Below are 17,143 nucleotides of genomic sequence, written 5' to 3' on the forward strand. Positions count from 1 at the left end.
TGTCAAATATCATGGATTATTTCAGTCATAGAAGATTCTGACCAATAGAAAGCTACAGAAATAAAAATTACAGCGATTATTTTTCAATGATTTTAACTTCCAATCGTGTAGTGAGATTTTTCATCACTTGTTTAATTTTGTTCAATCAGATTATTATTACATTGGTAATTTTCTACTGTAGAAAATTGCAGGGAAATTTTTTAAAGTGGTTTGTTTCTGTTTAATTGCAACCAGTTTCCGAGTTTTGACAACTGTCACATTTAAAAAAACTATCCATAATAAACTTTTAGTTCTGCATCTAATGTCAAATTGTCACGAGGAGAACACAAATCGGCAAACTAAAGCGCTCGATTTACTTCGATAAGATTATTTCATGAATAAAACTCTATAAATAATTTTAACTAATATTTTATTAATATCTTCGTCTAAATATTTGCTAAAATGTGCTGTTCACTTTGACAAGTTGAAAAATGTGTGTATGTCTTATTAATTGGGATCAATGTTTCATGATCAATGAACTGAATGTTTTTATACAAAAACTTGAATTTTATATGTAAGTATTAAAAAAATAACCTTACGAATATCACGCGATAGTAAGAATAAATAAGAAAAAATTGCTTCACTTTTTCTCAAACTTGTTGTCATTGGGCAATGTCATTGTTAGCATTGAGCTATTTCCAGATAAGTTTTCGAAAAATTGTCGCATTATTGTCAATTTATTCTCACTCTCTTGTGATATTAATGCCTATAATTTTTGTTAATATCCCGTGGTCACGCATTACGTCGGATGCCCTTCGTTACTACGCAAAATGAACATTCAGTGACAATATTGACAATTAATGTTTTACAACTTGTTACAGATAACACCAAGAAACAGGTTTAGCAAATATTCAGGTGAAGATATCAATAAAATATTAGCTAAAATGATTTAAAAAGACAGTTTTATTCATGAAAAAATAATCTTACCACATTACTCTCGAGCTCTTAAAAATTACCGATTTGTTTTGCCCTCGTGACACTTTGACATAATTTCACTCACCCTCGGGTCGTGAAATTAAAACTGTCAAAATGTCACTCAGGATACAAATCGATAATTTTAGAGCTCTCGCGTAATTACTACTGAAAATTTTACAAGAAGCCATAAACGACCACATCTTCAACATGTAGGACAACTTTTCATCAAAAATAAGAAACTGTTGAGAACGACATTCCTGTAACTACATATTGAACTACACAAGTAAAAAGCCGAGTAGCATTTTCAGCAAAACAAGTGTTTCAATAATAAGAGAACAATTATTAGCAGAGGTTAGTCAAAAAATAATATTTATTGATCACTGAGCAAATAGTTACATGATTTCGGCAGTAACACAATAATTATTACAAGTTCTTGCGGAGTTGAATTTTTTTATAATTTCATATAATTAAGTAACATAAATATTTTTATATTAATGTTAAAAAAAGAAAATTTCTGTTTTATTATATTATGTTTCAAAATGTAGACGCTACTGCCCTTTATATTCAGTAGCTGCTACATTTAGCGCTAGGTTCAGTATGATTGATACTCGTATTATTGTCTCATCGCAGCATGAGGTAAATAGACTAATAAAGATATAATCCCTTCTAAGCCCCGGGATTTAACGATTATGTCTCTGGAAGCCCTTCAATAATTGGCATCAGCTATCAAGTTGGCAATTGACTGCACGCTACCCTCATTTTCACCTTATAAGTGCTCCCGCACTGTATTATTAATGTAAGCGTATGTTCCTCCCGCACGAGAGTGCATCACTTGGTTATTATATAATTGAAGCTGCACAAACAACCCCGCATCTAATGAAGTGTCTCTCGAATATCGTTTTGCACTTTTCAGTTCTCACGTCCTAAACGCCCTCCCACGCAGCGTCTAAATTTTTCGGACATGTCCATTCAAGGGAGTGAGTGCATGACTTACAAAAGGGAATTCTTGGGTGTATAAAAATATCAATTAGTACGTTCCGAATTTTCGATTTTAGAAGAGAAGATAAAAATGTTAATATTAGGTATATCTCCTGATCATAGTAATAGTGAAATTATATTATAACGTGATAAACGTCACATGTTTATTAATTTATAGGTATTTAAATAATTATTTTTATTCCAAGTTCTATTAATTTTATTAATTTTTTAATTTTTTTTTGTTTTATTATTTTTTCTTCCAAAATCTTTTATCGGTTAAATATTCTATCCTTATCTTATCTTACCCTTACCCTTATTCAAAGACAACAACTAAATAATATCAATCATATTAGGTATACAGAGTGGGCCAAAGAAAAGAGTCCACCTCGATATTTGGCAGTATTTATTATATTTTAAGGAAATGACGAAACAGGTCGATTTTTGATCTAAGGGGGACACATTTTTACGGTACATACATCTGTCATTTGTCATACCTTCCACATACCCCACCCCTTATTTTTAAATAGGGAATAGGGGTCGTGTGCTAGCTCATTTGAAAGGTTATTCCATTCTCTGTTCAGTATATTAACAGTGACATAATTATTGGTACAGGGTGTCCAATTAAAATTATTTTGAATTAAATTAATTGATACAAAAAGAAGAACGTATGTAATTTATTTAACTCAAAATACATTCTACAGCTGGCAGAAAACAGAAAAAAATGTTTATTTGATAAATAAACATTGTTTGTTGCTTAAATTAAATATTCAACCTACCAAGAGGCAGATGGGTGGCGGCTTGAACATTAAAATTAAGCAAAAAGCAATGTTTATTTATCAAAAAACTTTTTTTTCTGTTTTGTGACAGCAGTAGAATGTATTTTGAATTACATAAATTACATACATTATTCTTTGTGTCAATTAATTTAATTAAATTTTTTTTCTTGCACACCCTGTATAAATAATTATGTCAATGTTTATATTACTGAATAGAGAATTGAATAACCTTTCAAATGAGCTAGCACACAACCCCTATTCCCTATTTAAAAATATAGGCTGGGGGAAGTGGAAAGAAGGGGGTTGACAAATGACAGATTTATGTATCGTAAAAATCCCCCCTAGATCAAAAATCGACCTGTTTCATCATTTCCTTAAAATCTAATAAATACTGCCAAATATCGAGGTGGACTCGTTTTTTGGCCCACTCTGTATTAATTTTCTATGCTTATGTGCCACATTTCATTTGTTAGTTGGTAATCCTTGACTTCTCTTCCCCTCTGTCTGTCATATCAGTCTCAGTCTACTGGAAGTGTAAATCTTTGTTCTGCATCTTGTGTTTATTTAATATTCCTGTTCAAAAACTCATTTATATCTTCCATTACTTCTTGGTAACGGCGTAACCAGGATGATCCTAAGGGGGGGGGGTACAACTTCAAACGGGCTTGATTTGTCAGCATCACATAATGGTGTTAAGCGTATAGAGCTCAAAGTACATACCAATGGGGGGGGGGTTATAACCCCAAAACCACCCCCTGGTTACGCCTATGCTTCTTGGAGTGAGCAATATTTTAAATTTATACTTGTAGTTGATAATTTTTTAAAATTAAATATTTAGCCAATGTTCATAATTAAATACATAGTTCATAAAGTTCATAAAATAAATAAATGAAGACAAAACGAAATACATGGCCGTCTCAAAATAAAGACGACGGCGAATAAGGCAAAATATTACTATAAACGATCATAAGTTCGAAGTGGTTAAGGAATTTAAAAATATAGGAGCAACAATCACCAATGACAACAAACTGGATCAGGAAGTTGAAATGCGAATAATGACAGAAAACTGATATTTCTTTGCAATGCAACATCTAATGAAGTTATAACTTTTCTCACGAGGTGCAAAAATCCAGGTATATAAGACCTACAGTCGCGTATAAAAGCGAAACATGGATGCTAACAAAGAGAGAAGTAAATAAATTGCTGGTGTGGGAACATAAAATCCTTCGAATGATATATATATATATACCCCTTGCAGAGACAACATGACAAACGAATGAAGGCGCAGATACAATAACGAGTTAGAGTCTTTCTTCGGAAAGGAAAATATTTCAGAACAACTTTTATTTTCAATTTTTTTTTTGTCTCTCAAATCATAAAGTGATGCACACTGGAATATGTTTTTAAATCTCGGAGTAAATTATAAAAGAGAACGGAAACAGCCGTTGAACGTTTCTCACTTTGCCCAAGCGCGCTGGCACGAAGCTGCTGTAGAGAGAGTCGATGATAGAGATATTCCATATACTGTATTTCCGGTAATTTTACTAATTTTCATAACCCCCCAACCCCCACCCGTAAACCACAGTTTGATTTTATTGTGAATTTATGTTGGTTTTGATGTTTCGACTTTCATCCCGGAAAATATTATTTTACTTAAAAAAATAAGATGATGATGATGATAAGGTTGATGTTTATTGACGCTTTGTTTTGTTATACCAATTTGGCAGGTGTCCTACATGGACTCGATCTTGCTAATAGCCATCTTTTAAAGTTGAAAAATCTGAGTGTGCAAATTTTACCCTCGGGTTGATATCAAATTATAATTTTTGGTGCTTTTGTATTATGTACGTAATATTGTAGATGATGTATCTCTGATCTTTTATTTTTCCTTTAATGTGAATATGTTCTCCCTCGAATAATGTTACCCTCGGGTTGATATCAAATTATAATTTTTGGTGCTTTTGTATTATGTACGTAATATTGTAGATGATGTATCTCTGATCTTTTATTTTTCCTTTAATGTGAATATGTTCTTGTTTCTGACTTATTCTGTTATTTTCTGAAGTATTTTCTGAATTTGCTGAATTTCACACCTTAAGAAATAGCAATCCGCGGAGCTGAATATTATTGACTCTCTTAGTTCAATTGCACCGATATACAACTGATACAGACAAGTAACATATTAACATTTATCTGAATAAGAGAAAATAGCATGATAACCAAAGACTCACCTAGTGACATAGGACCTAAAAAGTTTGGACATCTTGGTTATTAGTGCACCCTACATTTATACTCAGTCCTCTCAGCTGAATCTTATGTTTGTGCGTAACAGAAATAAACCTGATTAAGAAGCTAAATTGTAAACTTCGTCACACAACTTTTGCGATTAAACTTTGCAATGCACAAATCCGCACATTTTTCTTTGAAAAATTCATAACCTTTATCACGATAAGAATAAAAACTTGAAGCAGGTATCTTTGTCTTCAGAAATGTTAGAGCTATATACTGTAAAAATTTCAGAAAAAAATATTAAAATGGAACAGAGTTGTAGCTAGGTAAACGCAAAAAACGTGATTTCATTTTTTTTTATTTTTAGGTTAAAATTGCGATTTTGACAATATTCCCCCACATAAAATTTAAAATAAACCTCATTTTCGTTTTCAGCACCCTCGAAAATATAAAGTATGAATAAAATTAGCCATTCACCCCTCCGTGGTCAGTATCTCGAAAACTAAGCGCTTTTTTGAGGGTGTCCCGCTAGTGTATAATATCACAAAAAATTGTAACGTGATAGTATGAAAAAATAGAGGATACGGCAACGGTGTTACAAGTGATGGTCGGATCCAATGCCAAAATCTACACAGACATATTAGGGTGCACTAATATCCAAGATGTCCAAAAGTTTTGTAGTCTTATATTTTCATCAATAGCAAATCATTGGCAGTGCTAAATCTCTTACAGAAATATTTACGCTTGAATCTCATCATACCTTGAACCAAATCTTTTTTCTTGTTACTGTAAAAAAATTAAAAAGCGTTTAACAAAATAGTTTTTAAGAATTACCATTAACATAACAAACTTTATGGTGCTAATGTTAAATATGACGTTTCTACTCCTGAGGTACACCTCCCTAGAATACTGACATCAAAGAAATCACTTCCGAAAATCTACTTATTACGCAAATGGAACTGTTTTATTTTTTTACTAATTTGACTTGTTGATATATAACGGCATTAATAAATCAAGGGGATAAAAAATCAAGTTACTCAATTTTTATTGAAGTATGTTTTTTTATACAGCTTTTTATTCAATTCACGTTTATATTACTTATCTCTAGTTTTAAGAGACAATTTTTTATTACAAAGCAACAATTTTTATTTACTAAACCTTCACCTTCGTTTCGGTCAAGAAACTGGGCCTCAGCTAAAAAAATCGCAAGGATTTTAATGTCGTTTAACTTGCTAATTAACATCAATGGTACGCTAGTAAATTTAGGACCATAAATAGTAAAATTGATATAATGTACTGGAACATTTGGAAAATATTTGTGAATTAATAAACACCAGTTCTATGAACTCTCATTATGATGTCATCCGAATAAAAAGTGCGTATCTAAATTATTATTCTGTTTTATAACGAATTTACACATTTATTCGTGCTTATTAATAAACATTACTATTAGTAAGAAACAATTTTATTAAAGGGTCAGAAATAAATATTTTTGGAAATAAATCATTGAAACCTTTCTCATTTTCTTACATCTGTGTTTTTAGAGCAGTACACTTAGCACTAAAAACGCTGGAATAAATCGATTTTTAAATACAGCCCCAGCCCCTAGAAACTTACAACTTTTTGCATTGTATTCAGGATGAGGTCAGGAAAAACATATATTATATTAAAATGCCTAGAAATGCATAAAATTAGGGATGGACTCGAGCTGAGCCGAGCCGAGCTTTTGACAAGCTCGAGATCTGCCCGAAATTTCGGTTGGTAAACTAAAGAAAACAACAATTTTTAAACACTTAAAAATAATTTTTTTCGCTTCGAAATCACTTTTTTTTAATAAGTTGGGATATTCTGAGACGAAATTTGTTGTGATATTTTCTTAAAATGCTTACTTTAAGAGTAAAATTTAAATAAACAATTAAACAAGCCAATTTTAGCGTTTTTTGTGGCCATCGTTCAATGAGTTGAACATAGATTAAAAAAAAACAAAAAGTATTAGATGATAGCTAAAGTCAAGAAGTTTCAAAATGCATCATTCTATTTTGATTTTATCTTGCAGAAGTCAGTTTAAAACATCCATAAACAAATTGACACAACGTTGCGTTTGGAAATATACAGGATGTCCCAAAAAGATTGGTCATTAATTATACCACAGATTCTGGGATTAAAAATAGGTTGATTGAACCTCACTTACCTATATACAATAGTGCACACAAAACAAGTTACAGCCCTTTGAAGTTACAAAATGAAAATCGATTTTTTTTTCATATATCGTAATCTCTCAGAGATTTTTTATTGAAAATGGACATGTGGTATTTTTATGGAAGCAACATTTTAAAAAAATTAAAGTGAAATTTGTGCTCCCCATAAAAATTTTATAAGGGTTTTGTTCCCTTAACCTCCCCCCCTCAAAAAAAAGTTTTGTGTACGTTCCAATTAAATAATTATTGTGGCACCATTAGTTAAACACAATATTTTTAAAACTTTTTTGCCTCTTAGTACTTTTTAGATAAGTCAGTGTTTATCGAGTTTTGAATATTTGTCGAATCCACCACATATTTTTGTAGGGTATATTATGGTTGTACGATAATAATATAGGGCGAGTGATTAGTGGGGTAAAGCTCAATAGATCCGCTATAGTAATAGATAGCAATAAAAAGTAATAACAAAAATTGTAGCCAACTTTAAGCTTCCCATTTTAAAATTAATAAGAATGTTACAGGGTGTTCAATAACATCGTGGCAGACGAAACTTATGTTTTTTTAAATGGAACACCCTATATTTTATCTTATATTCGAAATCTTCTTACCTTCCCCATTACAAAAATATAAAGGTCTGTTATGTTATACCGGGTATTTACAAAGTTATAGCCAATTTTCTATGAAAATCGTAACAAGTTCAGCTCTCTGCATAAATAAAAATAAGCACAACAGCAATAGTTTATTGATTCCATATTTTTTTATTTATTGTCAAAATTTTTAAAAATGATTGACATTGCTAATTTTCTTTATATCGAATACAGGGTCACTCCAAACGCAAGTACATTATTTTCTCAGTAATTTTAAATGGAACACCCTATATTTTATATCACTATTGAAAAGTAACATTATCGTACTTTAGTTTGTATACAACATTCCCTATGTCTAAATTATTAGTTTTCGAGATATTTTCATTTTTCAATGGACCAGTAGCGTGGCCACCCAGATCATCAAAATTTAATAAACTGAACTGATTTTTTTGGGGTTTACGTTAAGAATGAAGGTTATAAAATGTCTCCAATAGTGTTGCCCAAGTGCAAGACCAAGACGAGACTTAGAGAGTCTTGGTCTTGGTCTTGCGACAGTACACCTGGTCTTGGTCTTGGTCTTGGTATTGCGCTCCAGGTCTTGGTCTTGGTCTTGGTCTTGCAGCAAGAGTCTTGCAAGTCTCGCAGTTGCCCATTAGCCTATTACATATCTTAGAACTAGAACAACGTAACAGAGTAGGTCAATTTTAGGCTTTAATACCACAGCCAGAGTAAATACCAACCAAATTAATAAATATCTAAACAACTGACACCGGGTGGGGTTTGAACCTACGATCTAAGCGATCCGTGTCAATATTTCAACAAACCAAAGTTTATTAGGAACTTACGTATTTTTTCAAGTATTTGCCATTGACAATGTGTGATTTGAAAAAAATCCAATTCAGTGACAGATGTGCACAATATGAAGGGTCAGAGGGAAAAAGGATGAATGTCAATTTTTGGTCATTTTGAGATTGTTGTGCAATCTGTTAGCTTAGAAAGGGTACTATCAACCTGTGAATGGACAAGGGGAAATAAATATGATAATCGTCTTAAAATCACGTCACAAGATTGGACGCAAGGGGTAAAAACAATGAATATGTAACTTTATTTCTCATTTTACCGAAAATGCTTGCAGATAGACATTCATCGTTCTTTCCCCTGGCCCTTGATATGTTAACGCCAGTTCTCATTTTGGTACCGAATACCAAACCGAGAATAATACACTTCTCCAAGAAATTAAGGCACCTCCTTAAAAATGGGTCATTTTTGATGTCCCGAATTTCCTAAACCTGTTGTCTGATTTAAGTGATTTTTTAATATTATATAGCCTTATTCGTTAACAATATCGCTGTAATAACATTGTTGCTAGAAGTTAAATTGTCGTTGTATAGGTACCCGATAACTTATCGGTACTAATGAGTGTACCAATCAAACTGTGTTTTTTTTCTCAAAGTTAGCATCATCCTGTGGAATATTCTAGCATTTATAAAATACTGAAATTAAAACCCAACTACAGTCTGATGTTTTTTTAACATTTTGTTTTTTCATTCGCTAATGTTGGATAACAGTAAAGTTGGGTATTTTAACAACTAGCAATGTTTTTCATCAATACAGGGTGTTTTTAAATAAGTATGGCACATTTTAAGGGGTAATTCTAAACAAATGGGTCGTTTTACCGGTATACGCTCCAATGGTGAATATTAAATTCTTAATTGTATGTCAGAAATGCGTAATATCTACCTCTTAAAACCCAACAAATTTCATTTGCATATCTCAACCGGTTTTAGAGCAATAAATCGTCAGTTTGTAAGAAAAATTTTAACACCCCTATTTCGGAAACGAAGCGTTTGCGAACATACACTTATAAAGAAAACTGACAAATTATTTTTCGTGCAGAATTGCCCCTTAAAGTTTGCCATACTTATTTAAAAAATACCCTGTATTGATGAAAAACATGGCTAGTTAAAAAAGTACCTAACTTTTTATTATCTAACATAAGCGAATGAACCAAAAAATCAAAATGTTAAGAAAATATGAGGCTATAGTTGGGTTTTAATTTCAATATTTTATAAATGCTACAATATTCCACAGGGTGATGCGAAATTTGAGAAAAAAATACAGTTTGATTGGTACACCCGCTGTAAAATGACAAATTTACCTGTCTAGAAACAATATTATTACAGCGATATTTATACAGAATAAGGCTATATTATTATTAAACATTAAAATCAAATAAATAAAAAATCAAATTATCAACCACTTAAATCGAACAAGTTTAGGAAATTCGAGAGACCAAAAATGACCCGTTTCTTGGAATAGTGTATATCAACCAAAGAGCATAACAAAAGAACAGTCGATTGATAAAACAAATGACCAATTTAATTTAACTACCTACAGAAAAAACTGCTATAAATGTCCTTTTGTTTTCCATGTATTTCAATGTAAATATTTCTTTGTTAAATGCCTCGTAGACTAAATATTTGGGTATTTGGTTACACGGTATTATATAGTCCGCACGGCATTATCTGTTATAGTCTGTCTCCTTATCGTAATCACACTCAGCAGAAAAAATATACATAATAGTCTTATTATTCTATATATCAATATGATTTTTGTGTGTTTAAATTCCTATAAAATAAATTAAGGAAAAAAATGAACTACTTATTGTAGGTATATTTTTTATCAGCATATGACAAATTTTTAAAAAGTTTCGATACATTATAGGTCTGGATCCCGCGTATGGAAAAAAATTGATTAATAGCAAGCTGAAAATTTGTTAATAGCTTAACGGTGTCTAGTCGGATAAACTTTGATATATGGGAACACTGGAACAGGGGCAGATTTAATTGTGGAACAGGTTAAAAATTTGGAACGGTCAGACCACGGAAACGGCACATTTATTTTGTCCGACAGAATAGACTTAAACTCTCCTAACAGAGATTAAACTCTCATCCAAAAATCAGACTGCTATTTATCACCTGTCATAATTCTTGTCATTTGGCATATTCTACATGTTCCACTCATTAAAACGCCCATTTGGTGATAAATAGCAGTCTGATTTTTGCATGAGAGTTTAATCTCTGTTTGGAGAGTTTAAGTCTGTTCTGTCGGAGAAGATACATGTGCCGTTTTCGTGTTCTGATCGTTAAAAATTTTTAACCTGTTCCACAATTAAAACTTCCCCTGTTCCAGTGTTCCCATATATCAAAGTTTGTCCGAATAGACACCCTTAAGCTATTAACAAATTTTCAGCTTGCTATTAATCAACTTATTTTCATACGCGGGATCCAGACTCCAGACCTATTAATTTATGAATGGAGGGCGGCTATTCTCAAAACCTGGACAACTAATTTCAGAGCGAAGAATGTATGTTTCTTTATGAAATTGTTCGTAAGGCGCATAAGTCCAATTTTACAAATTTTTTTGCTTCTCATAGAGTACCTACCTAATAATAGTAATAATATACCCGAAAAAATATACTTCATAAAACGACCCTCAGTTCTAATTGCAAGACGCAAGAGTCTTGCAGGCTTAGTATTGTTTTTGCTCAAATCTTGCACGGTAAGTCTTGGTCTTGGTCTTGCTCAAATTAGGTGGTCTTGGTCTTGGTCTTGGTCTTGCGAAAACGCAAGAACAAGACCAAGACTGCAAGACCAAGACTGATTTTGGGCAACACTAGTCTCCAACAACATGGGATGAGATGAAAAATAGAATACAAAGTGTATTTCGAAGTGTTAGTTTACAAATGCTTCGTAGTGTAAGTAACTCATTCACTCAACTCATTTTGAACACCTTATATAATTAAATATATAAAATATTTTACTAAAAGTAGCTTTTAATTTTTTCAAAAATATTGTATTTTGTGGTCATGTTTTTTTTTGTAAAATTTTTCACTGATAAATTATTTTTCGTTCTTTATTTGTTACATTGTTACATTTACATACCAAACTAGTTTTTAATTGTTTTCAGAAAATGTTGTATTTTGTGTTTGTGTTTTTTTGTAAAATTTATTACTAATAAATTATTTTTCTTTCTTTATTTGGTACATTTACATACAAAAGTAGTTTTTAATTGTTTCAAAATTGTTGTATGTTGTGGTTGTGTTTTTTTTTTGAAAATTTATTACTAATAAATTATGTTTCTTTTTTTATTTGCTACATTGTTACATTGATTACCTACCGGATTGATATTCAATAATCTTAAATTATTAGTTTTAAGAAATTCAGTCATGGCTTACTTAAAATTTGGAAAGATTTAGACGCCTAATTAATAATTTGCTCAGGAAAATTAAAATATCTCGAAAACTAATAAATTTAGACATAGGGAATATTATACAAAAATTAAAGTACGGTAACGGCACTTTTCGATAGTGACATAAAATATAGGGTGTTCCATTTAAAATTACTGAGAAAATAATGTACTTGCGTTTTCACTCACCCTGTATTCGATATACAGAAAATTAGCAATATCAACCATTTTTAAAAATTTTCATAATCAACAAAAAATATGGCACCAATAAACCATTGCTATTGTGCTTATTTTTATTTAAACAGGGAGCTGAACTTGTTACGGTTTTCATAGAAAATTGGTTATAACTTTGTAAATACTCCGTATAACAGACTTTTATTTTTTTGTAATGGGGAAGTTAAGAAGATTTCGAATATAAGATAAAATACAGGGTGTTCCATTAAAAAAAAAACATAAGTTTGGTCTGCTACGATGTTATCGAACACCCTGTGAACATTCTAATTAATTTTAAAATGTGAAGCTCAAAGGTGGCTATAATTTTTGTTATTAACTTTTATTGCTATCTATTACTATAGCGGATCTATTGAGCTTTACCACCACTAATCAATCACCCTGTTGAGACCTATTAATAATCTGAAAATTTATTTATAATTTACATTTTTAGGTATATTTTGAAAAAGAAACTATCTCGATAAAAGGTGACTTATGAAAAAAAACTAAGCGGCAAAAGTTTTAAAAACACTGTGTTTAACTAATGGTACCACAATGATAGTTTAATTGGAACGTACACAAACATTTGAGATTTGGGGGTTTAAAGGATCAAAACCCCCATAAAATTTTTACGTAAATATATTGAAAATGAAGCCGCATCTCGATAAAAACTGGCTTATCGGAGGCAAAAAAGTTTTAAAAACGTTGTGTTTAACTAATGGTACCACAATAATGAATTACGAATTGGAGCGTACACAAATGTTTGGTGTCGGGGGTTTAAGGGAACAAAATCCCCATAAATTTTTATGGACAAATTTCACTATAATTTTGTTTTAAGATGTTCCTGCCATAAGAATGATACATGTCCATTTTCAATTAAAAATCTCTAATAGTTTTCGATATATGGAAAAAATCGATTTTCATTTTGTAACTTCAAAGGGCTGTAACTTTTTTTATGAGCACATTTGTACTAAGGTAAGTTAGGTTCAATCGAACTATTTTTGACCCCAGAATGTGTGGTATAATTTATGACCAATCTTTTCGGGACACCCTGTACAGACTTGACGAACGTCTGAACTTTAATGTTAGAAACACATTGCTTATTTCTTACCCACAAGCTGAATATTATTTAGTTGAAAGAATATCATGCTAAATATTATAGTAAAAAGTTTACCCAAAGTTTACTACTGCAATCTGCTTATTTATAACAAGTATTCAACAAATAAAAAATTTCTTTTTTATTTGAAACCAATTTATTCTTTCGTTAAAGCAGTTTCCCGGTTTACTTTAGGTAAACTTTTTATTGTAATATTTTAGCATCGTATTCTATCTACTGAAACAATATTCAGCTTGTGAGCTGAATATTATTGTGAATATTTTGTGAGCTAACAAGCTGAATATTGTGTATATATTTACATTCCGAAACGCAACGGTAAGTAGATCAAAATTTGTTGATGGATATTTTAAACTGACTTATGCAAGATAAAATCAAAATGAAATTGTGCATTTTGAAACTACTTGACTTAATATCCAGCAGGGAGGTAGTGTCAAATTTGACCGGAGCATTTTATCATGGCTGCTTTCTTTTTATTTAGTTAGGTGTTCCAAAGCTTATTAACAAATGATGTGTCAGCTGGCCCAAAACCAGGGATTTTAGACAACAAAAGGTAAAATATGAAACTTGATGGAAAAACGCTACATTATGTCAAATATTTGTCTACCTGACTTACAACTATTAATTGCCTTGCTGACTTCGCTCCTAGCTTTCACTCAGGCAATCCGGGTTCAAATCCTGGCGTTGAATTTTTTTTTGTTTTTAAAATTGACATTTTATTTTGAAAAATAATTACATATTTTTATAATACCACGTTTGTGTTATTTATACGAGACAATATAAAAAAATCTGTATGTCTTTTATAGAATCGCAAACTATGTATTTGATCATAATTATGATTGATCTTAATATGTAAGCAAATTTGTTGTAGGACCCCTGAAGGTTCCTGAGTTGGTACGACCAACAATCTAAGTGAAAAGGGAGGTGAAAAGTTCACTTTTCTATCACCAACCACCATTTTTGAATAGCAATCTAAATATTTCCCTATTCTCTATAATATATAAAAATGAATGTTTGGCTGTACCTATGTCCCTTATAGAATCGTAAACTAATGCATTTGGTAGAAAAAAGTATACGCAATATTTTTGAGTATTTGGCTTTCTGGTAATTTTTAGGTAATTAACTTTTAAACATTATTTAGTTCTAAGGCGGTACGAAGTTTGCCAGGTCAGCTAGTTAATAATAAAAAAATATTCAGCTGACGCTTTTTTCTTACAATCTAAAATTGATAAATTAATTATTTACACTTTTTAATCTTTGCCAAACTAGTCCCAGAATATTTTTTTATTATTAACTAGCTCACCAGGCAAAGTTCGTACCGCCTTAGAACTAAATAATGTTTAAACCTAAAAATTACCAGAAAGCCAAAAAATACTCAAAAATATTGCGTATACTTTTTTCTAATAAACAATGTTGTTTTTCTGGTGTCTGCGTAAATAATGATTACATACTTAGGTTGGTCATATTAACTCAGAAACCTTCCCGGGTTCATGTACAACAACCTTGCTTGAGATCATCATAATATTATGATATTATGATTAAATGCATAGTTTACGATTCTGTAAGGGACATTCATTTTTATATACCTATTATAGAGAACAGGGAAATATTTAGATTGCTATTAAAAAATAGGGGTTGGTCATCATATAAAATTAAGAAAAAACAGTTTGTCCAAAATAATAAAAAAAAAATGTCGTGAGGGGGTGGGGAGGGCAACCCCCTTTTTCGCTTAAATTGGTCGTACTAACTCAGGAAGCTTCAGGGGATCATGTACAACAACTTTGCTTATTAAGGTCAAGCATAATATTTATGATCAAATGCATAGTTCTATTTCATAAGTTCTATGCATAATTCTATAAAAGACATACAGATTTTTTTATATTGTCTTGTATAAATAATAAAAACCTGGTACATATTACAAAAATACATATTTTTCAAAATAAAATGTCAAAAGAGTCAAAAGAGTCAAAAAACATGCTGAAATGATTATTACGACAGTGACGTAGATTGTAAGGGCGAAAAGGGGCGAAAAGGATGTATAGATCCCTACAGCACGCCTCTGGTAACAGCGAAAAACTATCTTTTAGCTCTACTTAAAGTATCCTAACATATGTAAACTTTGCGCCAAGTTTAAACAAAATATATTAAAAGGTGCTTAAACAATGGGCTAAAATCATTTTAGACCATTTGTAATAGAACACTCTGTATCTCGGCAAGGAAGAATATGTTATTTAAGTGTTTTGGGTTAAATCTTCTTATTTTGTGCTAAGGTTTCTCTAGTTACGATATGAACAATTCTTAATGAAACACCCTGTATATGCCCATAGCCAAACATTAAAAAAATAAGGAATAATAACCGTTTTCATAAATAACAACAACTTGGGCAAATACATTAAGAACAATAAGAGTCAAAAGAAAAAGCCATTACAGAGTGGTGTATACAGTGGCGGTTCTAACCTGGGGTAGGGGGGCAGCCGCCCCCAGTTTTTACAGGACTTTTGTACTATCTTCATTAAAAAGGCACGTTATCTTGTTTATTCACCGGTTGTGTTCCCTTGCCCCCCCAGTTTTTTTGGTCTAGAACCGCCACTGGGTGTATACAATCTGACATGTACTGACACTGACTGTCCAAAAACTTACATCGGCCAAACCTTTGACAAACGAATAGCACAACGCAAAAAACTTTTCTTCTCCTTCTTCTTCTTCTTCTTCTTCTTCTTCTTCTTCTTCTTCTTCTTCTTCTTCTTCTTCCTTCTTGTATGTAGGCTGTAAAGCCTGTTTCTTCTTCAATATTAGCCTCCTAAATTGTTTAAATTATCGCACTATCTTTTTCTTGGTCTGCCAATACTTGTCCTCTGTCATTCTACTAATGTTTTCTTTCCACTCCCGTTTCCGTTTTGTCACCCATCCATTTATGTCTTCTACATTGCATGATCTTATGTTTTCGCTTCTCTCCCTATCCAACAGACTTTTCCCTGATATTCGTCGAAGTATTTTCATCTCTGTTGTTTCTAGTAGTCGTCTGGTTTTAGATGTGTCAGGTCTTGTCTCCGCCGTGTATGTCAATATAGGTCTAATTGCTGCTTTATAGATATTTTGTGTCTTGTCTTAGGTGTTTGTTCTTCCAGATTGGATCATTAAGAGATCCCGCCGCTTTACTTGCATTTAAGCTTTGTTGTCGTACTTCCTCTTCAACATCTTCGTAACTGGTTACATCTATTCCCAGATATCTAAACCTTGCTTCCTGCTTTATTATTTTCCCATCAATTTCCATTTTACAAAGTAGTGGGCATTTAGGTGTGGTCATACATTTTTGTTTTCTGCTGATATTATCATATTGTATTTCTTGGCTGTTGTATTGAAGATGTGTGTTATTCTTTGGAGATCGTCCTCTGCCTCGGCGATTAATGCGGCGTCGTCTGCATAATATAATATTTGGATTTCTTTGTTTCCCATTCTGTAACCACGACCTTTACTGCTTCTATTGTTTCGTTCATTATTATATTAAAGACCAGTGGGCTTAACGAGTCACCTTGTCTGACTCCGATTTGTACTGGTATAAACTGTGTTAGTTTTCCATTTGTATTTGATATTAATTGGTATGTTTCTTCTATACAGTAAGTGTAAGAAGTCTACAATGCAATCGAAAGCCTTTGTCAGATCTATAAAACATATATATGCTGGTTTATTGTACTCGATGGCCTTTTTTGTGATATGTCTCAGTACAAATAGGGCGTCTACGATCTACGCAGGATCTTCCGGATCTGAATCCTTGTTGTTTATCTGATAAAGTTGTTAGTTTATTGATTTTGTTGGTTAGGACTTTTGTGGTTAGCTTAGGTACGGTGT

This window comes from Diabrotica virgifera, chromosome 1, assembly GCF_917563875.1.
Source record: "Diabrotica virgifera virgifera chromosome 1, PGI_DIABVI_V3a".
Lineage (NCBI taxonomy): Eukaryota > Metazoa > Arthropoda > Insecta > Coleoptera > Chrysomelidae > Diabrotica > Diabrotica virgifera.